Here is a 17349-nt window from a genome sequence, read left to right as displayed (position 1 = left end):
TCTGCTCTAAGTGTGTTTTTTCACTTTTGACTTTTTTCTTTTGTGAATTGCATTATTCAAATATAAAACTTTTAATGAAGTCCTTCTGAAGACTGCCGATGATAATCTAGAGTGGTTTGAATCCATGGCTCTATGTAGTCACTTGATCTTCCAGAAATAGCAAATTACATCCTACTGTCTTGAGAAAGGACACTAACTAAGAGGATGGTCACTGCTGAAATGTCTTGGTCATAAATTCATTCAATCAGGGTTCACCTGAGGTTAAACAACAATAACTATCATGTCTGGACTAAGACCCTCCCAACTAATTTATTTGCCTGCTTATTGGTTTCGTCCATATCTTATTTCTTAGATTGAAAGCTTAGAGCAGTGCATCAACTGGCACCCCTCTCACTCCCATATTTTATTGATTGTGTTATACCCCAAGATTTGGTCAAATTTTCCATTCTCTTTCGTTTCAACATGAAAGATCTCATTATATAAACTCCTATATAAATGATACTACTAATTTATATAGTATCATTGATATATGACACTCCTATAGGGCTTTCCTATAAGGTGTTATCCACCCTTGATTGGAACTCTCTCGTATGACATGTACGCATGCTCAGTGACTTGCTTTAACAGTTGCAATCAGCTGAATGCACATTGCCAGTGACATTTGACATAATTACCCACACTCTGTGGTCAGGATTCTTTTTTTTGGTTTGATGTCGGTATCGAAGGGATTACCGGACAATACAGTGAGAGCAGCTTTCATTCACATCGTGGTATTCGATGCTGTGTACGTGTCTGTCATGGTAAAATATGCCACTCCTTAACTGTTGCTTTGCATTCATCCATAGCACGAGGTAATTATATCATTATCTGTGGAATGCGGCAACTTACAAAGATCTTTAGATCAGGCAATACTTCACCGAGAGGAGATATAAGCTTCTGCTTATTCCTGTCTGAAGTATCGTCCGATACTTCAGACTTATCGTCCGATGAATTTACTTTGTTGACATTCTTCATCGACAGAATTTTTATTCCTTTCAACCTTTCAGTCAAGTCCACCTTTCTTCCAGTAACATACTGTCCATATAATCTTAAATATTTCTTTAACTCAGGCACAGTAAGTACTTCGATAGCTGAATCATCAAGCTGCTTTATATCCATAAGACGTAAAACAATAACAATGGCATGGGTAGCCTCCGGAAGTTTAATTATCTACATGGAGCGCCGCCTAGTCAAGGGAGATAACCTACTTATAGGAAAGCCCTATATAAATGATACTAATTTCACTACTAAACCTCTCTCATGTAGATCAGTGATTTCTCAAACAATATGTTTAGACACACTAGCACACAAAGGCATACTTGTACACTGCAAGAAGTATCAAAGGGCATCAGTAATCTTTTAAAATATACAAGGGGATGCTGAAAAGTTCCTGGCTTTAAGTAAAAGAAAATAAAAGAGGATTATGATTTTATTGAACATATTCTCTCACATTCACACACTTATTGCAGTGGTCCTTCCATTTTTGTAAGTTATGTAAAAGAACTCGGAAGGTTGGGCCTCTAACCAGGCCTTTCATGATACCCTTAAAGCCAGGAACTTTTCAGCATCCCATTGTAATTTAAGGTTATAGAAATTCCATGCTAAAATACACAAATATAATTAATCCGTTCTAATGCATGACATTTTAGGAGAACTGGCTTACTCTGTCACATCAACCCCAATACTTAACTGCTACTTAGTTTATCAACCCCAAAAGGACAAAAGGTAAAGTTGAACTCAGTGGCATTTGAACTTGGAACATAAAACTTGAAGAAATGTCTTTAAGTCTTTGTATCCAATGTGGTAACAAATCTCCCAGCTTGCCATGTTACACACTATATTTTGATAAAATGAGGTAAACAATAGTTTTCTATTTACTGTTTATCTTGTTTCAGTCATTAGACTGCAGACAGGCTGGGGCACCACCTTGAAGAAATTTAATCAAACAAATCACCCCCAGTACTTAATTTGTCTTTAAGCCTGGTACTTTTATCAGTCCTTTTTACTGAACTGCTAAGTTACAGGGATGTATACACACCAGCACCAGTTGTCAAGTGGTGGTGGGGGACAAATGCACACATATAGAATATATATATATATATATATATATATATATATATGCACACACAAATGTTTATACAACGGACTTCTTTCAGTTTCTGTCCACCAAATCCACTGAAAAGCCTGAAGATATAGTAGAAGACTCTTGCCCAAGGTGCCATGTAGTGGTACTTAAACTGGAATCATGTCATTGGGAAGCAAATTTCTTACCACACAAGCACACCTGTGCCTATGTATATTAATAAATTTTAAACTTTAAAAACTTTCTGAGCAAAGCACACCAGAAATAAGAAGTGAGGACCAGTAAATCAGATCTTGAAAACTTCCTTCAGCAATACCAAAATGCAATCAAACGTATAAAAATGTCTCTCTGAGAAAGAAATATGGAACACAGAAAGAATAGAAAAGCAGGAATACAGAATATTGTCTCAGAAATAACACTCAGTCAATTCCATTTCCATGTTGTATACTAACAGTTGTTGATGTTGTTGCACTAACCTTAAGTCAGTCTTACAGAGCAGACTTAACAGCAAAAGTTATTCCAGGTGAAACTATCTCCTCTGTAAATCTATAAGATATGAAGTTGCTTGGGTGAGTTTGATCCCTTAGTGCTATGAGGTGCATTGTTCTTAAGCAAGGCACTTCATTTCCCATTTTTCTGGTGTATTCAACTGAAATGAGAACCAACAATAACTGAGGATTGATATTGTCACCCTATTTAAAAAGTCTTGTATTCTCAGTCATTCATATACCTTAGAAATTTGGATAAACTCTGACTTAATGAGCTCACAGGTTTAAGACAAGACACTAATGCTTCTTTTAACAATCTCCATTGTATATTTTCTAATTGGTTGATCAATGAAGTTGTGAATAAATACCTCATTGACTTGTATATTTAACACTTTAGCAGCTAAACTGGCTATGTCTACTTTTGTTTTAAGTTCAAAGTGGACACATTCCCTCACACAAACCTTTTAGATTCATTCCTTCAAACAAACCTTTTAATGCTATTCTAACAATTGACAATCACATTATTGAAATATTGAAGCTACAAGATAATGCATGATTGATTGAAAACAATGTGAATAAATAAGCATTGCATTGGACAGAGTAACCTGAATACTAAATGGTTAAAGTTGGTTGTTTAGCCCCAAATCAGCCCTGATTGAGAAAGGCTTTAATTGATGGCCTTCACCATCTCTTTCATCTTTTTTGTGTAACTAATACTACAATGTCTAATGTGTTCTTCCCACTTTAAGATGGTTGGGGTTGGAAGTGCTTTGGGGAACTTGGCTGCTATTTCTAGCAGTTTGAACTACTGTGTAGATGCTGGTGTATTTAGAGATGTGAGACTGGCAGAAATCATTCTCTGTTCAAGCTACTTATACTTGTGTCATGTTTTTAATTAATTGCTACAAACTAATGAAATATTCAGTTGTACATTACTCCATCTACTACTCAAGGGAGGCTTGAGCAATGTTATATCAGTTGCCTTGGCTGTAGAAAGAGCAGCTTGTCATTGCCAATGGAATGGAAGTTATTCTCAGGCATAGATTTTCAGGCAACCAGGTTGCTATCTTATCAATGCAAAAAATGAATATCAGAAACTTGCTGCAAGACAAATGCACAGCAGGAGAGATCTTCAGAGGAAGAACGACCGTCCAACAAGTGTTTCGGCCTTTATTCCTGACAACTCTAAAGGAACCGGGTCCACCCAGGTCATGACCCCTAGGTGTCCTCCTGCTGCTTTCCAAAATCCTGTTTCCAGCAGGATTCAAACCTGGGTCATTCTCCTTGTGATCTTATGTTTCAGACCACTAGGCCACACTAACCACCAAAGGAACCAGTTCTCTTCCTCCTCATATTTCCTATAAATAACTAATGGAATCTATAACTTGGTCCATTGATCATTTCTATTTGTCCATATCCACATTGAGCTCTTTTCAGCAATATTAGAGAAGCGATTAATTGTGGCAGTTCTTCTGTGGCCTTTGATACCCAACTGTCCAAATGAAAGACATATAGGTAGACAACAGATATATAGGCAGATAAGAGAAAGGGAGACAGAAGATATCTATCCAATTACATAGATAAGAAAAATATACATAAGAAATAGATAGATAAATAACTTATGCAGCAAGGAGAAGAAAACTTTAACACTTTAGCATTTAAACTGACCATATCTGTCCGAAATATTTTACCTGTTTTATGTTCAAACTGGCCAGATATGGCCTCTCACAACTATCCTACAATGTTCTTCTGAAAATATACAATAACATCATCAAAATCTAAAAGCCACAATATAATACATAATCAATACAAAACAATGTCAATAAATAAGCATTACATTTGACAAAATAATCTGAATGTTCAATGATTGAGACTTCCTCAGGTAAAGCATAGCCTTCTCTCTCATCTCATCTAGGTTGTCCCAAAGGATGCCCCATTTTAGGGGTTTTGGGTGCACATACTATAGGAATCACAGGGTGCCACTCCATGTGGTCCCGCAGTTTCCATCTAACAAGGAATATTAGGGTCTCATCCATTGACTTGTATTCAAGATCCTCTGTATGACATCCTGCTAGTTCAAAGCCCGGAATCTGATCTGTTAGGTCCTGCTGAAAACTACACCCATGCCCTACTGCCGACACTTCGATTTTTGTTGTTAAGGTTTTGTCTGTCTCCTACCCTTCAACCTGTCTGGCCTGGTAAGACATGCCTGAAGATTTCTCTCCCTCCAGCATAGCTCTTCTGGTCAATGGAGCACATAGGTACTTCACCAAACAAAGTACTTGTTGATTTGGCCATTGACTACACAGTAGTTCTGCCCTTTTGACAGGTTTTATTTTTTGTCCTGCAGTGTGTCCAACAATCACCCTCCTCACCAAGCAAGTTAGATGGGATTACCAGTTTAGTTGCCGACGACCCAACCATGTGACAGGTTGTACTGGGTTACATATTACCAGCAGTGCTCTTTGTATCTGCTAAATAAGTGGTAAGAGAAACCAAATAATGATGTACAATAACATAACGAGTAGACACAAAATTGTAACTAAAGGAAAGTCTGGATAAAATATCTTCACAAATTTGCCAAGATCAGATGAAAATATCATTATACAGATACTATATTTTCCAGTATATAAGTAGAATTTTTCAAACCAAAATTTACAGCCAACTTATACACCAAGATGAATTCATTTGTAAGACCAAAAATTCCATGTGAAACAGCAGGAGTTGAAAAGATAGTGACAATGTTTGAATATTTACATTACATACTATATCAACTTGTATACCAGAAAATACAACAGGGAGTCAAGAGACATGTTTAGATAGACAGTGAGGATTGTGTATGAGAGAGAGACTGAAAGAAAGACAGTTCTGTTCATGCATAAAAGAAAAATTAAGATCGGATTCTTTTTTTTATCAAATATCATTTATTTCATAATATTCTCATTCAACATGACTGGTACGTTCCTTCCCCAGACAAATGGCTGGAACTTGAAATCTGTTTCTTTTGTTTTGTTTTTTTTGTTATTGTTGTCTTTAATCATTTTTTTCTTCAAATACATACATACATACATATATATATATATATATATATATATATACACACATACATATATATATACATGTGTGTGTATGTGTATGTATATATATATATATATATACACATATATATGTATTATATTATAGTCACTAGATAAGAGATGAAGTAGAGAAGAGAAAATAAAAATATGGAGGTGGGTGTGGTGGATATGAGAGCAGCAGTTATTGACAGCGGCAAAGGACTAGGAAGAAAATGAAGGGAGCAAGGGTAGAGTAACAGAGGGTTATAAAAACAAACATCTTTATTCCTTTTGGATGTTCATGGATACTTTGGAAACTAATGAATTCTTCTGTATGTAAGAGAAAAAGGAAGAGTAGAGGACAATAAAGGCAGCAGGGAGAGGGAGTGAAAAGATCTGATATAGAGGGCAGTATGTGGTGATGGTGATAGTTGTGATGGTGATCATTTATTAAATGATGATTCTGAAATGATATTAACATAGAGTGGTGGTGGTGGTGGTGGTGATGGTTGTGGTAGTGAGATGTTGGGGGAGTTAACATATCTCCCTCCCCTGTCACACTGAAAACAAAAATTAAGAAAAAGGAAAAAAAAGCGCACTTTAAAAAATTTTTTTTTTGTTTTTCTTCTTTTTATAAAAAAGACATTAAAAAAAAATTTCTTACAGAAACATTTGGAGAAGTTTCCAAATATATATTTGAAAAAAAAAACTCAGTAATTAAAACAAAAAAATAAACCCAAAAAACAAACGAAAAACCTGCTAAAATAAGAGAGGGAGAATATAGGAGTCAGGTACTTTGGAAATGAGAAAAATTTAGAACTGAATAGTGTTGAATATGTATATATGTGTATGTGTGTGTGTATATGTGTGTTTGTAAGAGTAGGTGATGGTGGTGGTATGATGGTGATGATGATGGTGATGGTAAAAATGGATTCATTGAATGATGATAAATGAGCAGTTTTGATTGGCACACAGGTATTTCATTCAGGTTTTACTTCTTTATTTCATTTTGTTTTTTTAAATTTAAAAAAAATTTTTTTTTGTTACTGTTGTTTTCTTAATCCAAGAAATTATATCAATTAGAATAACACACGTACACCTTTTTCTTTTCTTTCTTTTTGAGGGTGGAGAGGGTGTAAGAGAGAGTGGGTAGGGAGTTTTATTTATTTAAATCATTTTTCAGTTGTTAAAGGGTCATGTGTAAGGGAGATCCCCTCAACCCCTGCCCAACCCTCCAGATTCCCCCTTTGTTATCACAAACATGCAATTGTATGTGTATGTATAACACACACATACACACACACACGCTCTCTCTCTCTCCCATTCTTTTTTACTCTCTTCCTGATATCTCAATCAGATTATTACAAACATGCAATTGTGTATTGAAGAAATCCCCACCCTAAACTCCCACCCAAGCCTGCTGTTATCACAAACATGCATCATAAAGTATTACTAGATACAAAAGGCACCCCTGCCTTCCCCCAACTGTTATCACAAATACACACAAACAAACTATGGTGTGATATAGTGAACAAAATAATAATAAAAAGTGAAGAAAAGAAATCCAGAAAAAACAAAAAAAAAAGAAATAAAAGGATATAAATGCAGAAAAATAACATGCTAATAGATTATAGATCTAATTAACTTAGATCTACTTACCAAATAAAAATTTTTTTAAAGACCTAAAGAAGGCACACTTAGTGTTTATGAGTTAAATTACCTAGGTTTTATATTATTTATTTTATTCTGTATCTTGTAATAGGAAATGAAGAAGCAAACTTCAATATCTCACCCACCCCCAAGTTCATTTAAGCAACATAACTTATCTACCAAACTGATAGGAATTAATTTCATGTATCTTCCCACCCCACCCCATAACTGTCTGTTTAATCACTTTTGAGCTATGCACAAGGCCAAGGGGAAAATGTTTCAAAGAAATTACTCTTTCCACATACACATAAAAAAAATGTTTGTAAGAAAACACTTGAATATTTTCTTACAAAATGCTATATTTCATCATGGAGGTGTACTTGCCAGGAAAGTGGTTTGATCTGAGTCAGTGTGTTGAAAGTAAATTGATTGCAGTGAGGATGATACATATTAGCTATTCAAAAACACACAAACTTAACTTCACTTCACTTAAAATATTTATTATTTGGTATCAAAATTTTCATCACAAATGAAATTTTGATACAAATAGTAAATACAGTCTTCATGTGTTTTTGAGTGGCATCTTCCATACTGCAATCATTTATTTTATTTCATTATACTTTAAAAGGAAGAAAAAGATATGGTTTAAAAATCATTACCATAAAAGCAACTGGTTGAATTCTCTATTGTAGATGCTATCTTTAGGCAATAAATAGCAGGGTATCTAGACTAGAAACAGCAACTCAATCTCACCAAATATTATATTTTGATAGAAGAAACTATTCAATTTTAAATAAATAAATAAAACAGGGATGACCTTCCTATTACTTAATTTCATATTACTGTGAATTCCATAAGCTTTTAGTTTATGAAGGCAGTATTATATACTCATGATGTGCATACAAAGTAGATTTACCTGTTATAGCTTAAACCTCTCCAAGCAATACTCCAAGCCAAATGAGGGAGGATGCCTCTAGGCAGTCATTTGATATGCTAGAAATAGTAGCCAAGTCTCTTCCATCTTTGAAATGGTAATCCTTTAGTCTTAGAAAAGGACATAGGTCAGTGCTAATGGAACTGCAGATCAATGATCAAAGATGCCCAAGCATTGATCATCTTGTCTTTCTTTACTCCTGTAGCATTTAAACCAGCCATATCCAGCTCATTCAAATATTCTAGTCCTCTCACACCTACCTTACGATATCATTCTAAAAATAAGCAATCACATTATCAAAATTCTGAAGCTACAAGATAATGCATGATTAATTCAAAATAAATAAATGAATAAACATTACATTTGTAATGCTTATTTTGTTATAAAATAAGCATCTGTAATAATGCCAAAGAGCTTAAAGACGTAATGTAACTTGGACTAGATTACCTAATGTCTTCTAAAACAGTAAAACGTTTCCTCATAAACTCCTGAATATTATAATAAACTAGGTTGGTTTCTAACAAATTATTAGATGAAATTTAACCTAATTTCAAGGATATTAAAGTATATTATTTACCAAAGTAATGATTGTTCTTCATCATTATCATTATCATTATCATTATCATTATTAGTAGTAGTAGTAGTAGTAGTAGTAGTAGTAGTAGTAGTAGTAGTAGTAGTAGTAGTAGTAGTAGTAGTAGTATCATTATTATTAAGGTGGTGAGCTGGTAGACTCGTTAGCATGCCAGGCAAAATGCTTAGTGGCATTTTGTCTGTCTTTACGTTCCGAGTTCAAATTCTGCCAAGGTCGACTTTGCTTTTCATCCTTTCGAGGGTTGATAAAATAAGTACTAGTGAAACACTGTTCTTTGTAACAAAAATTGCTGGTCTTGTGCCAAAATTGGAAAGAATTATTATTTTATATATATATATTTGCTTTGTGTTATTTTTTTAAAAAAGATCTGAAGATTGGTAATTCAAACAGTAAGGAAAGAGAATGACAATGATATAAAGTGAAGTGACATAGTCACAACAAAAAAGGAGGTCTATTTTACACTGCTTAGTATTCAGCTAAGCAAAATAATAATTTATTTCCCCATTCTTAAATTAGACTTTTAATATGTATGCATGCATGATCAATACTAATGGGAGGAAAGATAAGTGAAAGTAAATTTTATCAACAAAATAACCAAATAATAATGATGATGATGATGATGATGACAATGCTTTCAAATTTTGGCATAAGGCAGCAATTTTAGGGAAGGGAGTTAGAAGTGAATTCCACTGACAGCTGTGTTCAAATGGTGCTTACTTTATCAACCCCAAAAAGATGAAAGGTAAAGCTGAACTCAGAATGTAAAGAGCTGGAAGAAGAGCCACTAAACATTTTTGACTGACATACTAATGAATCTGTCAGCTTGCTACCCAATAATAATAATCTTTCTTCTATAGTCACAAGGCCTGCAATTTGGAGAGAGGAGGGTAGCTGATTACATCAATCTCAACACTCTGCTGGTACTATTTTATCAATCCTGATAATCTTGACCCCAGGAGTTGATTAGTACTCTATCAATTCCAGTGGGAAAGAAAACAAAGTTGACCTCAATGGAATTTGTACTCTGAACATTGAGTAGCACAACTAAATACTGTGAAATATTTTGTCTAATGCTTTAAGAATTCTGTCAGTCTACCAATAATAACAGGTATTTCTAACACTGGCACAAGGCCAGGAATTTGCAGGGAGAGCATTAGTTAATTATATCAATGCTCAGTACTTATACATAAGCACGCACACTTCAATATACAAAGAAAAGAAAAAGTAGAAGTTGTTTATTTGTTTGAAACTGATGGCTCTTATGATTGCAAAGAGTTTTCCCACTCTATGCAAGCCCTTTTTCCTTACTAGAAGGAAAATGACTCATTAGTTTCAGAAAAATATATTGTTCATTATAATACTCAAGCAATTACATGTAATTATTCTCAATATGTATCTTAGGTTTTTATAACAAAAATATTAACTTGTGCTGTTTTTTTTACTGATACATCTTGTGTGTGTTTGTGCATGCACACACACAAATGTCAAAGAATTCAGTATTAGAGATTCATTTCAGCCAATGTTACTAATTAGTTTCACACTGGATATCAACAGCATGGTTAAGTAACACCACATGCTCTTCAGAGATGGCAAGTAAGGAAAAAAATAAGTGCACACCCATACACACAGCATAGAATGGCAGCAAGCTCTTGCTTATTCAAATCCTTTTGGTATTGCTTCTTCTCACTTAGTCCAATAAGTTCAGCCATGGACAAGAACATTCTAAAGGACAGCTCAAATATATAAACATAACTACATGATAATATAAGATATTTAAAGGACTTATTAAGATATTGATTTCAAATTTTGGTACAAGGCCAGCAATTCCAGGGGAGGGGGTAAGTCAATTACATTGACTCCAGTGCTCAGCTGGTACTTATTTTATCGAACCCAAAAGGATGAAAGGCAAAGTCAACTATGTGGCATTTCGAGGACTTATTAAGATATTACTCATAATAAATCAGGTCACATTACTAATAGATTAATTTAATAAAAGTTTACGTCATTTAAGGAACACCATGTATTATTACACTTTCGGTAAAAATCACAAAAATTTGATAGAGTAAATGTATGTGAATGAGAGGTGGGATGGGGAGAAAGAAACAAAATTGTTCCAATTAAGAGTCAGACTTAAAGGGTATTACAAACTATTAAATGTATACCATTAAAAAAACAAAAACAAAATCAAGAGTACAAGAATATTCTAAGTGCTACATATCACACATAACTGATATATCAGTTGGCGTTAGGAAGGGCATCCAGCTGTAGAAACTCTGCCAGATCAGATTGGAGCCTGGTGCAGCCATCTGGTTCGCCAGTCCTCAGTCAAATCGTCCATGCTAGCATGGAAAGTGGATGTTAAACGGTGATGATGATGATGATGATATATATATATATATATATATATATATATATATTATACACATACATACACTTCACATATATTGGAAATCAATAGCCTCAGTTACTATTATCAACTACCAGACTAGAGTAGTAATCCATCTCATTAGGGTTAATTTAAACTTTCATCTCTCCATTACTGATAGATACCAATAATATATTAGAATCAATTGAATAGTTTACACACCCTTCAATAGATTTCTTCTTTTATCTATATCACTATTGACATTATATGATGAATCTACTAAGGTTCAATTCCTTGTCAGAGCTACTTCACCTACATTGCTTAAACACATGGCATGGACATCAACAACTTCTTATTTTGTCTAAGAAAAAACAAAAGTCTAAACCTTTATGACAATGTGAGAAACAATTTTCTACAATAACACAGAAGATTTCCTACATTAGTAAACAAAGATGTTAAAATAAGATATCTAATGTTTCAGACACCAAAGAGAGAAAGAAGACTTTAGTGGACATTGCTGAAGAAGCAAAGAGGAGCTGATTAGTGACAGCCTACTTTGGAAACTCTGACATCACTGAAATTACATTAGTCATACAACAAAGACATATACGGCAATCATTTAAGAGATGACACTGGAATTCAACCAAGAAGAACTTTACATGCTCTGAGTGAGAGAGAAGGGTGGAAGATTGAAGCCATGTGAATTCAAGTTAGCTAAACAAAATGATGTTTCTAAAGGAGAAATGTATCTGATAAAATTTTGCTCCCTCAATACATAATTAATATTTATTTTATTGTTGGCTGAGAGCTGGAAGATAAAGTTCACCCAAATATACTCAGAATTATAAAAATGAAAATAAAGAATGTGCCAAGCATTTGGTCTGGGTCACTACTGTTTGTGCTACTCTACTTGAAGAGCAATGAAAAATTACACTGTGGAAAAGCCATTTTATTTATTCTAATAAACACATAATTGTTAGTCACTTTTTATTTATTGTGATGTATCAAAATAAATGAAAAGTGAATATAACTGCTTTTATGTATTGCTTAAAGGCTAAAATGCCTCTTCTACAATGTAACACACAATCTTAGATCAAGAGACTTGTTAGACAAGTACAACTCTGAAGAAAGATTAATATTATCACAATTTATAGTGACAGGGGTGAACTGGCAAAAAACATTAGAACATCAGATAAACTGCTTTGTAATATTTGGTTATAACTCTTTATGCTCTCTCTGAGTTCAAAGCCCATTAATGATCTATTTTATCTTCTATTATTCCAATGTTGATAACATATAGTACCAGTCAAATACTGTAGTTTATTCAATCAACAATACTATTGCTCCAAAATGTGTCATTGTTGGAGATCAATTTTATCACAGTTATCAGCATAATAATAACTTTTTTTTTTTGCACATTGGCAGAAATCCACAGTCAATCTCAGTATTTTATTAACTCCAGAGGAACGAAAATCAAAGTTGGCCTTGGTGGAATTTGGTCACAAAATCAAAAGACTATTAACTGGTGAGTAGACATATATAGAAAGACAGGCAGGCACACACTCATACACACACACACACACACACACAGATTTTTGAAAGCAGTAATGTGGCTAATGTTGCCATTGTATGAGGTCTCTGTAGAATGCATGCTAAGTGAAAAGTGAAATAGAAATAGTTATATTTGGATATATACAAACTAATAATGCCAGATAAAGATTTAAAAGGTAAATACTTTGAAATTTTGGAATTATATACATACATACAAATGTATGTATGCATGAATATATACAAATGTATGTATGCATGTGTGTGTATGTATATATGCATGCACATACACACATAATTTTATGATAAATTTTCATAATACTATGGTGTTACTGCTTGCAAACATACCATTTAATATTGATTTATATATAATTCTAGTTATTAATTTTACCCTTTAGGTATACACTTTGTTAAAAGATCTCCATCAGTTTAGACTATGTGTATTCTAGTTGTTTGATCAACTGAACTACCTACTTATTGAATTAATATGAAGTCAATGAGTATTCCATAGACAAAAATATGCCCTTAACATAAATCTCAGATAGAGTTAGCATGAAACTGAGAGACATACGCTGGCCCTTTGAACAAGAGGCCTGCACAGTCCCTCCCAATCTTTCCTTTAGCATTTAAACCAACCACATCAGGCCGAAATATTCTACCAGTTTTATGCTCAAACCAGCCAGATCTAGCCTCTCATACCTACTCTACAATGTCACTCTAAAAATAAACAATCATCTCTTTGAAATCGTGAAGCTACAAGATAATGCATGATTAATTGAAAAAAATGTGAATAAATAAGCATTGCACTTGACAAAGTAATCTGAATGCTTACAAGGTTAAAATATGTTCCCGGGAGAGAAAAGCAATTTTCATTCATATACTACTTAATATTGGTTTTATATCGAATTCTAACTATTAATTCTAACATATGTAAATCTTTCTTAATGAATATCAGTTGATTTTAATGATAAATATTCAAGTTATTTCATCAACTGAATTAGTATTTCATTTGCATATAGTGCTGAGCTCAAATCTTCTAATGAATAAATCCCTTGTAGAAAGAAAGATAGTTACAAAAAAGACAGGGAAAAAAGGAGTTACAAAAAGACAAGAGGATCAGAAACACAAAGGATAGGTCTAGAAAGCTTTTAAGTATGATGTATTAACTATTCTCTAGATTTATCTCAGACAATTTGGCTGACTACCATTCCACAAGACTCAACACAATGTTGCAGAAATGACAGTATACTGAGGATGATAATTATGCACTTCTAGGGGACATACTTAGGCACTTTAAACTGATATATAAGAATAAGACAAATAAGCAAATATATGAAAGCAACAAGCAAACATATTAATGGCAATAATCAAACATAGTGACAACAAGCAAATTTGGTGAAGATATTTTCTAGTAACACTCACAGCAAACTGAATTATATGACACATTAGAAAGTAGTGAATCTGCATTAGTGGGACTGCATGGCAATTTGAAACCATAATTTTAGGAAGTAACCAAGAACTATCTAACAAAACAATTATCAATTAACATCATAAATTAATTTTTTTCTTAGAGAGAAAAGGAGAAGTAGAACAAGACAGTATGATGTTCATAACTATTTTTCAAGGGTTTAGCAATGTACGATGAAAGGAATTAGCTTCAACAAGAAATCATAATCAATTTGCATGTAAGGAATTGGTGGTACTCATCAATTAGAGATGATAACATCAGACAAATATTATATGAAATAATATTTAGTGTAATATTAAGTAAGATATATACATTATCTAGATTATTGGCTATTTCTGATTTAATTTCAGTAATCTTATAACAGAAACACTAGCCCCATTTCCTTTTCATTAAACGTAATTTAGAATAAATTCAAAATTGTGGGCAAAATTTTTTTCTTTTTGTTTTTAAATTTTAACTGTAAACTAAAAGTTGAAAGTATACATCACAAACATTTAAGCCATCTACCAAAACAGGACAGTACTGTTAATCAAGTGAACTGAAGTTAACAGGATGAAATGAATAAGGAAGAACTAAAGAATAATTACTTGTAAATTGCTAACATTCGTTGTCCAAACTTTTGTTTCATAATTTCACTGAATAACCAATGCCTCAGACACAAAAATTGTTAATTCATGAGCTTCTCAATAACTGTTATAAAGTATTTCAGGCACTCTTGCAGGTCTTTCTTTTTATTCAAGATACAAAATGTTCAATAATTTGCATAATCAATTTTTTTTCAATGACTGCAAGGGCAGATACAGTTTTAGGGAAAACCTTTCAACAAGTCACGTTTCCAAAATGGCTATAAGTTAGAATAACTTTTCTTTCATGTATTTTTCTTTTTCTTTTCTCTCTTTTTACAAAAACTATAAAATTATGGAGTTCAAAAATAAATTAAATGTTCTATATCATTAACTATTTGAACAATTATGTACCCACTCTTGATATGAAAAGGAGTGAAGAGAATGAAAAAACAATATCTGTTATTTAATCCTAGTAATAAGAACAAATATTTCTTCTATCATTGCCTGTTCTATTTTCAGAAAACATAACTAAATTAGTTTTCAATTAAATCAAAGTTATAGTAAGTGCAACTAAACTAATTATACCAAATATACTCAGTGTTTTTCTACAGTTCAAATTCCTGTCAGTTTAAACTTAGCTTCATATACTTAATTTTGTGTTAATATTTAATATACTGTAGATAACAAAAGTGATATTGTCGTACATAAACTTCACCCAAACAGCTTTCAATAACTTTAATACCAACACATTTTCTGTAAGATATATTCATATATTATTATAAATACACACAAAATTAAACCTTAAAAACTTTAGTCTTCTCAAAAATAGGATAACCATTCCACAAACACTTAACTAAATTCATTTGTTGGAGTAACTGATAAACTAAATAACTTTATTATCAAGGTTAATGGCAAAATATAAAATAAACCTAACCCTTCATTTTGCATTACACATCTTCTCCCTTACAGTGTCATGTTTATCTATGTTTTTTTGTTTTTATATAAAGTATATGCCACTATGTCACTAAACATCAATCTTTACTCTTGCTACTGTTTAGTCTAATCATAGTGTTAACAAGGAGGAGACACATTAGATTCACTTGGAATTTGTTCCATTTGATATTACAAGAGAGTAGCCTTGCTGATGTACCTGATATACAGATAATCAGCATTCATATTTCATTAGCCTTTCACTAGTGATTCATTAAGATAAAGTAAATATTTAAAGGGGGATTAGTTTGAAAAAAAATAAATAAATAAAATAAAAACAACATTGAATGAAAATAGTTAGGTAATTTCTTACTCCCAAATTTTAAGGAACAATGGAAACATACTAAATACAGATATCATTTCAAGAGGAAGCTGCAATACTTGTCCATCAATCATGGAAATGAAGAAAAGAGGCAGAGAGAAAGAGAGAAAGTGAAAGAGAGGAGGAGGGAAGAGAGGGGTGATTATGTGATTGTTTAAGCACAAAAGAAAAGGAAAAAGCATATATGCACACACGCACACACATACACACACCCACACACACACATAATTATATATATGTATAATAAATATATTGGGGTGGGGAGATCCAATAACAAAACATTAATACTGTATTCAATTTGGAGATCATATCTGGAAGTCCTTTTAAGACTACATGTCAAAAATTTTAAAGTAATTTTATTCCAATACTCCCACCCTCCCCATGTGGCTTTCCTTTTCATATTCCGCCTACCCTCTAATTTCATCCATCTCTTCAAGTGAAGTAGCATATACAAGTAGAAGAAGAAAAGAATAATGAGATAGGAGTCTCGTTGCTGTTATTTAACCATAACGAACTTAAGAGGTTCAAATTTGGTTATAGCAAATAAAATAATAACAGGGAAAATATCTTTTTAATCTGTGAAAAAAAAAAAAAGGAAAGGAAAAAGAGGGAGTGTCTTTTCCTGGGGTTGTTTGTTTATCTGTTTTCTCTCTACATACACAGTTGGCATGGATAGCATGTGGGAAGGAGAGGTTTAAAGTGATAAAAATATTCAACTGGTATTTTTTTTTAATAAAATAATTATGACAAGTCAGTAGAAAATTTTTTTTACACTTAATAAATTTGAATTAGTAATCAGGGTTTCGTCGTAATTTAATTTAAATAAAAATCTTTTTTTTCCTTTTCAAGTTTAGAACAAATTAAGGTAGATGAAATATATACATATTAACTACATCTGCACATTCAATACATCATGCATATATAAACCATTTATTCAACTATCGCATGTGTGTGTATGTGTGTGTGTGTGTGTATATATATACACACACACACCTATATATATATATATGCATGTATGTGTGTGTGTGTGTGTGTGTGTGTACACACACAAAATGGATACTCTTGAACATAACATAATCAAGTTTTATATATTTAGAAACATTACACACCCACACATATATAAACTATTATGCATGGAAATACAAAATATATATAGCATACATACTACATGATAACACTTAGATATAAATTATATTTATACAAGGGCATGTCAATGTAAACACGAAGATATATATATCAATCTAC

The sequence above is a fragment of the Octopus bimaculoides genome, chromosome 10, assembly GCF_046866305.1.
Source record: "Octopus bimaculoides isolate indiv1 chromosome 10, ASM4686630v1, whole genome shotgun sequence".
NCBI lineage: Eukaryota > Metazoa > Mollusca > Cephalopoda > Octopoda > Octopodidae > Octopus > Octopus bimaculoides.
The sequence above is the reverse complement of the archived record's forward strand: the minus strand, read 5'-3'. Positions refer to the sequence as shown.